This window comes from Ambystoma mexicanum, chromosome 4p, assembly GCF_040938575.1.
Source record: "Ambystoma mexicanum isolate Mex_15411 chromosome 4p, UKY_AmexF1_1, whole genome shotgun sequence".
In the NCBI taxonomy this organism is placed as follows: Eukaryota; Metazoa; Chordata; class Amphibia; order Caudata; family Ambystomatidae; genus Ambystoma; species Ambystoma mexicanum.
This window is the reverse complement of record NC_090927.1, coordinates 510,331,163-510,343,749: the sequence shown is the minus strand read 5'-3', so window position 1 is coordinate 510,343,749 and position 12,587 is coordinate 510,331,163. Positions and strand designations below refer to the sequence as shown.

At 46.1% G+C, this 12,587-nt stretch overlaps 1 protein-coding gene across 1 annotated transcript in view; it reads right to left on the bottom strand.

The window, feature by feature from the left end:
- Positions 1 to 12,587, bottom strand: part of LOC138453321 (ribonuclease H1-like) — a 971,047-nt gene that overhangs the window by 362,890 nt on the left and 595,570 nt on the right. The gene's annotated exons all lie outside the window — the stretch shown is intronic.

Sequence of the window (12,587 nt, the reverse complement as noted above, 5' to 3'; positions counted from 1 at the left end):
GATGGACATTTCTTGTGCTTTCGACTGTGTTAATCGTGCAAAATTTTGGAATAAGCAATATAATTGGGGGATACCTGTCAAATGTATATGCCCCTAGATGAATAAGTTACTTACCAACTGTAACGTTCTTTCGATTGGATGTTCCTCCCACGTATTCCTCATCTTATGATATTTGTATTCCAGCTTCAGCTGCTTCTGAAACGTTTTTCACTGGGGGGCGCTGTTTGAGACCGTGGAGTCGAAGTCCCTCGAGGGCCGCCGTCGGGCATCCACGTCATCCGCTGTATAAAGGGCTCGAGTAGCGCCCGTTACCTCAATTCTGTTTTTACAGTGTTTATGGTTGCATCAGCTGATCAGGCTTTAAGTCTTCAGGCTCTTAAGGAAGTCAGAGTGCAACAAGAGTAAACTGTACGGAGGGGTAGGATGGAAGGGTCGATGAGGATACGTGGGAGGAACATCCAATCGAAAGAACGTTACAGTTGGTAAGTAACTTGTTCTTCGAATGGATTGTGTCCTCCCACGTATTCCTCATCTTATGATAGACTCCCATAGTAGTGGTAATTTTGGAGGTGGGAGTACTAGGAATTTTAATTATGGACTTAATGAAGGACAGCTTTTGCAAATAGTCCTCCTTGGTAAGAAATAGAGTCCAAGCAGTAATGCTTTACAAAGGTGTGCATTGATGACCAAGTGGCAGCAGCAAAAATATCCTGCACCGGGACACTCTTCTGAAGGGCCGTGGAAGTTGCCATGCCTCTGGTTGAATGAGCCCTTAATCCATCTGGAGGCTCTTTCCCAGCTAGTTTATAGTATTCAGAGATTGCTAAAATTATCCATCTGGATAGAGTTTATTTAGATACTGCAAGGCCCAATTTGTGCACAGTATATCCAAAGAATAGTTGGTTACATTGTCGGAGATTTTCCAATCTGGAAATCTAGAAACTGAGCCCTTTTTGGGACCAGTCTATGTAATCTTTCCTCTTCCTTACTAGCATGCGGTGGAGGATAAAAGGAAGGTAAGACAATCTTTTGTGACAGATGAAAATCAGACACTATTTTAGGCAAGAATGATGGCTTAACTTTTAAAATAACCTTGTCCCTATGGAAAATAGTGTGAGGAGGCTTACAAGACAGCGCCTGCAACTCACTTACCCTGCGGGCTGATGTTATAGCCACTAACAATCGTTTTATGAGTGAGCAGTCTTAATGGGCAAGAATGTAAAGGCCCAAAAGGAGCTCACAAGAGAAATTTTAAGACTAGATTTAAATCCCAGATGGGCACCTGAAAATGTATCGGAGGGTATACATTTGTCAACCCTTTCAAGAATTGAATGACTAGAGGCATTTTAAAATAGGACACCTCTTCTGAGGCGCGCTTAAAGATAGATAGCGCTGCCAAGTAACCTTTTATCGTTCCAATTTGGAGCCCCAAATTGGCTAAGTGCAAAAGAAAAGAAAGTACTGTTGGAGTATTACAAAGAAATTGATCCACATTCTTATCCCTACACCAGTTACTGAACTTGTTCCAAATACACTGATACAGGGATTTTGTTGCTGGCCTTCTGGCTGAAAGCAAAATCTCCATTACGTCACCCGGGAGGTCCCAATCAATATATTTTAGCCTCTCAGAAACCATGCGTGAAGGCAGAGTGTCGTGACCTCTGGATGGAGAACCCAACCTTCCTCTTGCGAGAGAAGATCCTCCGTTTGTGGAAGATGTATTGGAGGGCAGATGGACATGTCCAGAAGGTCCGGGTACCACGTCCTCCTGGCCCAATCCGGGGCAATTAGGATCATGTTTTACTGAACTTTCGGAACCTTCCTGATTACGTGAGGAATCACAGGGACTGCAGGAAATGCATAAAGAAGTGCGTAAAGAAGTGTCCACTACGAACACGTCCCCTAGAGCTCCTCTTGGGGAAAATTCCCTTGAGCAATACAGTTCGCACTTCCGGTTGGCCCAGGTCGCAAACAGATCCACTTTAGGGGCTCCCAAAAGGGCGAAGATCTCTTGAAGGACTTCCTGAGCTAGCTCCCATTCGTGGGATACTGTGCTCTGCCTGCTCAGAGCGTCTGCTACTGTGTTTAGCTCTCCGGTGAGGTGAATTGCCGACAGAGATTCCCTCTTGCATTGCCCAGAACCAGAGGTGCATTGCCTCTCTGAACAGTGGAAGTGATCCTATGCCTCCTCTTTTGTTGAGGTAGTACATGGCCACTGTGTTGTCCGTCATTATCAGGACATTCTTCCCCTGTACAGAGGGCAGAAAAGCCTTTAGCGCTAGTCTGATTGCTCTCAGCTCCAAAAGGTTGATGTGTAGTTTGGACTCCGATGGAGACCAACGACCGCTGATTGTCAGATTGTTGGTGTGGCTCCCCACCCTGTGAGTGAGGCGTCCGTCGCTACCGTTATCCCCGGCCATGGTTGCCAAAAAGGTTCCCCCTTGAAGATTTTCTCCTTGTAAGCCCACCATAGGAGATCTTGAGGAACTTTGGTCGGGACTTGTAGAAGATCTGACATCTCCCCTGAAAATTGGGACCATTGAGTCCTGAGGGCCCACTGAACGGATCTCATCCTCAATCTGGCCTCTGGCACCAGAAAAATGCAGGATGCCATGAGGCCTACAAACCTTAGAAAGTCGAATGCCGGTAGATGTTGGGCATTTTGAAACTTCATTACCATGGAGAATGTGGTGAGCTCTCTCCTCGGGAGGTGAGACTTTCCCAGAGGAAGTGTCCAGGATCGCTTCAATGAATTGGAGTTTTTGGCTTAGATCATTTGTGACTTCTTGTAATTGAGGGAGAGGCCCAGACTGTGTAAAAAGTGGCAGGTCAAGGCCAGATGTTCCTGGGCTCAATCGGATGAACTCGCCCTGATTAGCCAATTGTCCAGGTAAGGGTAGACGTGAATCCCCCTTCTTCTGATACTCGCTGCCACCACCGCCATCAATGAAAACCCCCGGGCCGAGGACAGCCCAAATGTTAGAACACAAAACTGATAATGAGAACCACCAATGTCGAACCTCAGGTACTTTCTGTGCTTGAGATGGATTGGCACATAAAAGTAAGCATCCTGAAGCTCCAATGAAACCAGCCAGTCCTGAAGCTGAAGAGCCTGAAGGATCTGAGAAAGGGTCACCATCTTGAATTGTCCTTCCTGAGGAACTTGTTCAAGTCTCTTAAGTCCAAGATGGGTCTCAATCCTCCGTCCTTTTTGGGGATGAGAAAATAGGGGGAGTACCAGCCCTTGTTCCTCTCCACTACAGGTACATGTTCTATTGCACCTTTATCTAGCAGGGTTAAACTCTCCTGCACAAGGAGCGTGTCTGGAATTTTTACATAGTTGGCTCCCGGTGGATGATTTTGAGGTCTTTGATGAAAAGGAAGACAGTAACCATGGGTCACTATATCTAGTGCCCAGGCATCTGACGTAATGCCCCGCGATTCGTCCAGATACCGAGTGATTCTGCCTCCCACCGGGGTTTTGTGGGTGAAGACCTCAAAGTGGCTTTGCAGCGGCTGCAGCAGTGTCTGAGGAGGTAGTAGCCGCTGCTGTGGCTGATGTAGCACCTCTCCCTTTTCCACCACAAATGGTTTTCTCTGTTGGACTGACTGGCCTGCCCTCTCCCTTTTCCAAAAGAGGAATAGAAGTGAAAAGGGCGACTCTTCCAGGAAGATGAGCCTGCGTACGAGTGTTGCTGAGGTTGTTTCATAGCAGCGCTGAATGATTTCACTGCCGCTTTCGAGGTCTGCAGCTTCTCCAAGCTCTCGTCTGCCTTGCTGTCAAACAACCTCAAGCCATCAAAAGGCATATTAAGTAATCTAGACTGCACATCAGGTGCAAAGCCAGATTTCCTTAGCCATGCAAATCTGCGCAAGACTATGCTAGATGCCATGGACCTGCTTATACTATCCGCAGTGTCCAATCCTGACTGAAGGCATTCTTCCTTTACCATCCTTCACTATAGCCAGGAAACCATCCCGTTCTTCACCTTCCGGGATGCGTTCAGCCGCTGATGACATGCAGTCCCACAGGGTATAAGTAAATCTTGCTAATGTGTAAGTGACATTAGTCGATTTCAGGGCCGTGCTGCCCGAAGTAAAAGCTTTCCGGGCCCAAGCATCAACTTTTTTATCGTCCCTGTCTGGTGGTATTGATGGGTAAGCCGATTGCCTAGTGGAGGTTGCGGCTTGCACCACTAGACTTTCAGGAAGTGGATGTTTGGATAAAGATTCTGGTTCTGACAAGGCTGGTCTATATTTTGGTACCAGTTTCTTATTTACTGCTGCAATTGAATCTGGAGTATTCCAATTTGCCATTATTCTTTTTTGTAGAGCCTTGTGGAATGGGAGAACAGGATCTTTTAAAGGACCCTCACTAAGGATGTCAGTCATGTCATCCTGGTCAAAATTTGGGGAAGTTGCTTTCCAACCCATAAAATCAACGACCCTTCCCATAAGAATTCTATAACTGGGATCAGCATGATCGATGGGGTCTGGTCTTTCAAAATCCACTTCAGGTGAAGTGTCTAAGCCACTTGCATTTTGGAGACAGTCATAAAGGTCTGTTTTTTTAGACTGTGGGTCCACTAGTTCTTCAGGAGCTTCCCTGGCTCCAAATCTAACTCCAGCCGGAGTGACATCCTCTTCAGAGGAATGTTCTTCATATATAGAAGACATGGATCTAAAAAAGTCCTGTCTTGGTTGTGGGTGGAAAGTCTTTTCAGGCAAAGAAGGTGGAAATTGCCTAGGTATGGCTAATGGCGTCAACTTGGGTCTTGGTATCAAAGAAGGCCTCGATAAAGGCGTTGATAGGATAGACGCTGGCTTTGACGGTGTCGAAGGAGGCTTCGATACAGCTAAAGGTGTCGACGTCATTTTTGTCATCGGTCTCGACGCTATGGTCGTCGACTGTGTCGAGTCGAGTTTTTTTTTAACCCTGTCTTGGGTGTGGAGGGAGTTGAAGACGAAGACATAGTCGAAGAAATTCTTGATGCGCCGTTTGTAACACGAAGCAGTTGGGTCGGAAAAACGGAACTGAGGTAAGTGGTGCTGCTCGAGCCCTTTATACAGCGGATGACGTTGGCGCCTGACGGCAGCCCTCAAGGGACTGACTCCGCGGTCTCGCACAGCGCACCCTGGTAAAAAATATTTCAGAAGCAGCTGAAGTTGGAATACGAAAATGATAAGATGAGGAATACGTGGGAGGACACAATCCATTCGAATGGTACATTTACATAATCAGACATTGTAATTTGCAGATGACATTATTTTGTCAGATAAGACCCCGTTTGGTCCATTTCGACGTCTTAATAGTTTACATCCAAGAAATAATAATTTGAAATGTAACTCTCCAAAATCAATGATAAGATCTGTATTTGGCGGTAAGGCCAAACACAGGCCTTTTAACTGGCTAATAAATGAAGCCAAGTTAGTTGAAGTTGATACTTTTAAGATATCTGGGTTTTATCATTCGTGCTGAATGTGACTGTACATCTGGAAACCACAATGGTCTCAAAGTTGATGCCTTGCTTAGCTCAAATGCGCAGGATCCTTGATAGATTCTGCAAATGTTCTATGTTGTGTGAGACAGGCGTGGTACCAAGAGAGACACAGTCAAGTGGGTTTGTTTGACCATCTTTATTTACTAAGGTTCCTGGGTTGGTGTAATGCCCGACTAGCCCCAACTCTAAAGGGATCATTTCCTCAATTGATGTTTCTAATGTACGTCGTTGTCTAATGTTTATGTTTATAGAGTCCAAAATAAAAGTCTGTCTGTGTTGTCCTAACTCTATACAAAAAAGTGAAAGGCAGTCTTTCCAAAAATAAGAAAAATAGTGGTTCAACAAAAAACAGGATTGGTTTCAGGTGGTCTTTTCACCAGATGCTGGTGAATCAATGACACACAAATAAGTACAATCCACACAGCTATTCTTAAGACCTTCTCCACAGGTCCCTTGTAGTTATTCCAACTACCTTCAGTGTCTTGTAATCCCTTGGGGTTCCCTTCCCCAAGGGTCAGCTTCATCGAGTTTCAAAACATCATTGAAAATGTAACAGTTCCTTTTGTAAGCGTCTCGGGGTTCCCTTGCTTACGCTTCAATCCTCTCACCAGTTCAACAGAAACTAACACGTCAGTAACTTGGTTAGGCCTCCAAGGGTTTCCTTCCATAAGCTTATGCCCCTTTCAACTTTGAAACACAAAATCAGTTCTTTATCGGGATGTACTTGGATTTCTTAAATAGGACTCTCGGGGTCTCTTTCCTCCCTAAACTCTAGGCCTCTTCCAGCTCCAAACACAACACATGATTTATTACAGTTCTGTCTTGAATTCATAAACCATTCTTTCATTTTCTCTTGCTTTCAGCTTCAATCAGGATTTTACTTGCGTTCGCCCTGGTCTGCTTTTCTCACTGCTTTTCTTTTGCTTTCTGTCTCCTTGCTGCACTTTCAGCCTTTTCACTTTGCTTTCACTTTTAACTTTCACTTTTCTTTCTTTCAGAGTCTGTGCCGCTTTTCCTGCTCGTGGCTTTCTCCCGCTCAGCTCCCATTTAAACGCAAGTTCCCGAGTTTTTTACATTCTTCATGAAACTCACCAGAGTCGAGTTGAGAGGAGGCTCCTCCAGGCAATGCAGAATAGAGGTCGGGGTCTCACCACCCACCCCTCAGGCATCCTTGCCTAAATCAGGCAAAGGCACATACTCCGAGGAGGGCAAATGTCGCATTATAGAAGAATTTTTTAAGGATCATGCGACCCCACATGAGGGAGAACCACAGTATGCTAAAGAATTTATAGCCAAGGCGGACCTCCTACAGCTGCCACAATCCTCATTAGAATCCTTAGAGGTCCCAATATCGGCGGAGGAAGTGGAACTCGCCATCAAATCCCTCCCTGTTGGCAAGGCTCCGGGCCCAGATGGATTCACAAACTAATTTTACAAAACATTTGCAAAAGAACTCACACCGCATCTCACAAAACTATTCAACATCCTATGGGAAACGGGTTCTGTTACACAATCTATGGGTGAATCAAACACTACCCTGCTCCTGAAACCCAGAAAAGATCCAGCAGATTGTGCTTCCTACCGGCCCATAGCCTTGCTCAATACGGACACCAAGTTGTTTAGTCAAATCATAGCGCGACGCCTGGGGGAGGTGTTACCTACACTAATAGACAGGGATCAGACGGGCTTTATTCAGGGCCGAACGACCCATGATCTTATTCGAAGAGCAATAGATCTAATAGCCCTGGCCCCCACCATACCAGGCCCCCTCCTTGCTATCTTTAGACAGGCCTTTGATAGCATGCCATGGGACTACCTGCACTTGGTCCTGAAGGGCTTTGGTTTCGGCCCACAATTCTATAAACTGGTCCTGGCCAACTTCCGGATCCCCTCTACCCAAATACGAGTCAACGCCCACTGGACACCACAGGTATCCCTCAGCAGAGGGACCAGGCAGGGGTGCCTCCTATCGCCTTTGGTCTTTGCCCTTGCAATGGAACCACAAGCCCAACACATCTGCCTTCACCCCGAAATCCAAGGGTTCGAGGTAAAAGACCAGAACCACAAAGTAGCGTTATACGCGGATGATGTGCTGTTTCCTGCGAGAGGCTCAGACCTCGGTCCCCCCGCTCATTTACCTGCTGGATAGCTTTGAGCAGATATCGGGCTTCTCAATAAATATGGCCAAAGCAAAAGGTCTGAATCTATCCAAAACACCAGAGGTGCTAAACGCCTTACAGAACACCTACTCCAAAATAACATACCTAGGGGTGCACCTAACTCCAAATTACTCTGGACTGGTGAGAGCCAATATCCCTCCGCTAATAAAAGACGCGAAGGAATCACTACTAAAATGGGCTCCCCAGGAGATATCATGGCTGGGGCGCATAACAGCCGTCAAAATGACCTTGCTACCCCGGCTTCTTTATGCCTTCCAGAGCGCTACCTACAAGACTTGCAGAAAGAGATATGCGGATTCATCTGGCAGCGTAAAACACCCAGAATCCAGCGCAAGATCCTCATTAGAAGCAGGCAGCTTGGAGGCTTCGGGCTCCCCTCAATCCTAAGATACTATCGAGCATCTCAGGTCGCCCCCATCCTGGGCTGGGCTTTTCAAGAGGACCCCCCCCCAAATGTCCGGACATCAAGCAACTGTACGAAGGGGCTCCCCTCTCTCACCTCCCCTTCCTGCCGCGGGAGGCGCGGGCCTTCCGGAAGCCCCTTCTTCCAACTACGAGCTCCACGCTCAGATGCTGGGACAGGCAGACCACCCTGAGGGGGATCGCCCCGGGACTAGGTCCTCTAACCCTAATCACACAGAACCCAGCCTTCACTCCAGGGCTTCAGCCTAGATCATGCCAGGTCAAGAACGGAGACCTTGAGGCTGCAGGAGATAAACGCTGACAACAACCCCTTGACCTTCATTCAGTATAAGGAGAAATTAAACCTCCAAGAAACAGAGATTTAGATATATACAACTCAGGCACTGGGTCACCAACCCGTCCGTTAAAAAGGCTGCCACCAGACCTCCCACAGGCCTAGAGATAACTGCATCAGAGGGACAACGCTCACACAAAGTGGCAACGTGCTACCGACTTCTAGAAAACGCCCCAGAGGGGGAAAAACTCGCTTACATGCTAGCATGGCAGAAGGAGCTGGGGAGGGAGATAGCTCCAGAACCATGGCAGAGAATTTGGGACAGAGCACATAGGTCTTCTAGATGCACAACAGTTAGGGAATGCACAGTTAAAATATGCTATCGATGGTACTTCACGCCGCAGAGGCTGCACGGAATGAATGCAGATTACCCGGATGTATATTGGCATGGGTGTGGGGCAAAGGGAGACCTGGGGCACATGTGGTGGCATTGCCCGATCATTCAATCCTTCTGGTTGGAGATCAGGTCCAAAATTAAGGACATTTGTGAACCCTCCTCCCCATGGACCCATGAGTGATGGTGTTGGGCGACGCCCCAGATGATGGATCTATATACAATCTGACCCCAGAGCGCGGCTTATCACTCAACTACTGATGGCGGCTCGCCTCACATGTGCGCGATTCTGGAAAGAACTTGAGGGTCCCCACATTGCACACTGGTGTGTTAAGGTTTGGGAGCTTTTGGGAATGGAGAAGCTAACGGCCGCAATAGAAAACCAGACAAATTCCGGAATATCTGGGGCCCATTCCTAGATCAAGTGGAGGAAAAGGAACACATGTTCTACCAATTAAGACTGGTTAAATACCTTCTCCAGCCCTGAATGGCTTGGGATTGAAGGAAGGACCTACTGAATTGAAAGCGGAATGGGGAGACGCTGCAGGGCACCGGGGGAAAGACCTGAAATTTAAGGTGATTCTGGTGAAGGTTTTTTTTTTCTTTTCTATCTTTTCCTTTCTTTTTCTCCTTCTCTCCCGTTCTCTCTCTTCTCTCTCCTCTTATTCCTTTTCTCTCCTCAATGAAGAATGCTACAGAACACAAAGCGACAATACTACACCCCCAAGGGTACTCATGAAATACATTTACCAATAGAATTACAAAGAGGTTAAAATGAAACGTTTACGCATGGTTTTAAATTGATCAAAGTTGGAAGCACAGTGACAAATGCCGATGTTTATGCAATGTATGAATTTCGACAGACGACTCAATGGACGAGCGTCATTGGGTTGGTTACCGCCGAATTGTAATCAAGTAAGATTGCCACTGACTTGTTTTGCTAATGAATTCAATGTGTATTGATGTTTCAATACAAAGATTTTGACAAAAAAAAAAAAATGAAATACAGCTCAATACATTGTTCATGTGAGAGGGAGTACATAGAAAATTACACAGAGTGTTAGGGAGAATTTTCAGAAATTGTGCAAATTCCCTCTACCTTAGAGACCCCCAGCAACTTTGCTGGATTTTGAGGATTTTATTTTTTTAACCTGGAGAGAGCGAGACCCTTTTTCCCCCCACTCTCATGTATTTTAATGTGATTTTGTACACTGTTTCTTTTGGTTGTGGAGTCTGACAAACTCCATAGGCATCATCTTTTACATTGTGTCACACAGTACCTTCAGTGCAGTGACACAGGGAAGTCTTCCAGATTTCCCCAAGGTTTAAATACCTTCTCTCGGATAAACTACTGTTTCCCAGAGCAGTAAAGTGAAATTGACTTTACTTACATTTGTAACTTTCTAGACGCAGCACACACCATCTTACAATAGAGTGCTGGAGGGGTTACTTAATATCCCGTTTGTCTAGCTTCTCATGTAACATTTTAATGTTACTTTTTCCTCACTGAATGGCTGGTGGCAGTGGTTTACTTTTTTACCACCATTGTGGGATTATACCACTGGCTGCGTTCGCAGCCACGGTAAAGCACCCATGGGTGCCATTTTTGTCAAAATGGCCTGGTATTCTTTTTTTCACCATTTCTTTTTGGAAAAGTCCTTCTTGAGATTTACTCTGCGCGCCAAACCAGGTTTGGTCCCTTTGTTCATTTTGCCTTTGGCGGGATTCGCCAGTGAAGCCCGCCGCTGGCTCCAGGGTGTCTGGCAGGGCAGGAAGTAAGGGAGGTGCCCGAAACTGCCTGTGCTTAGTCTTTTAGGAGACAGAAATGCACTCTCAGGTGATTGGCCAGCTGGCTCTACGGCAAGGACAGCCACCCTGCTCGGTGACGGACAGCTAGGCTGGAATTAATGGGAGCTGCATAAAAGTGAAGGCTTTTTGGCATGGAAGGCAGAGTCGACCACTGGACGAAGGAATCCGAAGAACAACTTGAAGAGGACACATGCTGCAACTGCTGGACTGTTGCTTTGTCCGGTGAAGCCCTGCTGCTGTGCTGAAACTCCAAGCCCCTGCAAGGACGACTTCTTCCTTTGAGTTGGTGGGACCAATCAACTCCAAAGTAAGCCACCTGGACATCCTCTCGAAACTGGTCCGAGTTTCCACTGCAGTTGCTGCTGAAACCGGATAGCCAGGGAGAGAAACACCAGTTTGTGTGCGTTACTTTTAAACTGGCCAAGAGCTCCAAGAAAATCCTCAGGACTTCCAGGAAGCAGGACTGACCGAACCCCCTTAACAGCTATGAAACTTTGTAACTTGTAAGCCTACAGCAGTCTTATCTCCGCGCCTTGATACCTTTGGGTCTGGCGCGTGCTACAAATAAAGAAAGAAACAAACAAAAAGTGCAGGACCTCATACACAAGGAAATACCATCTCGACAGCCAGGAACCGCAGTGTTATTTGCGGTAGACACGAGGAGCTGAAACACCGAACAGCCACTTGTTTGTAGTTTGCTGGTTGCGAGTAGTGACCGTCCCATTGCAGGAGTCTCCAGAAGTCCTCCCTCTTGTCCCCACGACTGAGGCCCAAGAACAGCGAGATCTGCACAACAGAAGTCATCTGCTGCACTTTACCTTCAACCAAAAGATACTGTACAGTCTAAGAGAACTTACCTCTTGTTGTGTAGCCACTTGTCCTCGTTGGCGACTTGCTTGGTTGCATGTGTAGAGTTGCTTGCAGCTTCTTTACTTTACAATCCTAATCAGCTTGTGGCCCTAATGTGATTGCTTCTATTCTACAAAGACTTTTTAAATATTGGAAAATACTTTCTACTTACCTGCAAGAAGTGCTCCAGTTCACCTTGACTTTTGCCAACATAACATTGGCTGGCCTGGCTCTCTGAATGACTCTTCTCTCTTCTGCTTATGTGTCTTCCTTCCTTGCAGGAAAGGGTTAACTTTTGCATTGGGGAGTTATTTTGAAAGTACTTAGCTATTTAAGAATAACTTTGTGAATACTTGTTTTATTCTGAACTCTCTTCTCTTTAACCCTACTTCCAAGAATATTCTAAATGCAACAGTAAAATATGAATGCCAACAGCACCCTAGCTATTGAAGTTACCTGAGGGTGTAGGTAGTGCCTGTGTGTCATCCCAAATGGCTATTTGCTGATTTAGATAACTAAGAGTGTGTATTTATGGAGTGTATTTGTTGTTTTATATTGCTCCCTTCTGAAGAAGGCTTATTCTAACTGACTGATAAATTAATAATTGTTTAATCAAGAAACCTTGTGTGTAAGAGTTTATTTGAATACTTGTCACTGTGAATCTCTGTGGATCTCCCCAACAGCTCACGTTGACCCCTCTTGAGATGAGCCTGGCTGCTCAACATGCAACCAACCTGTGTAGTACAGACATATACCAAAGGTTGGGTTCCTATTGCCAGGAGGTCAAGGTTGTTGTAGTGCACCCAAAGCATACTGCATGCAATCTTGCCTAACACAGAGTAATAAAATTACAAATAAATCAATACAGATCATACCTATTTCATTCAATGCTCTCGATTAAAAGCGAGGGGTAAGTGCAAGTGTGCAGAAGCAGAAAATTGCTTGGCTTAAAGTTAGCAAGCTTTAAGAATAGGAATTAAGGCAACCTCCATAGAACAATACTTCTTAATGATATTGCTTTTGGACTACTGGGAAGTTGACAGCAAAATCTAAAACACTGGGACAACTTGCCGGAGGCCGCTGCAATACCAAGAGGGACGGCATCTCCAGGGGAGGAGCTAACACATGAAGCGGCTCACCGCTTGATGTGGAACCAG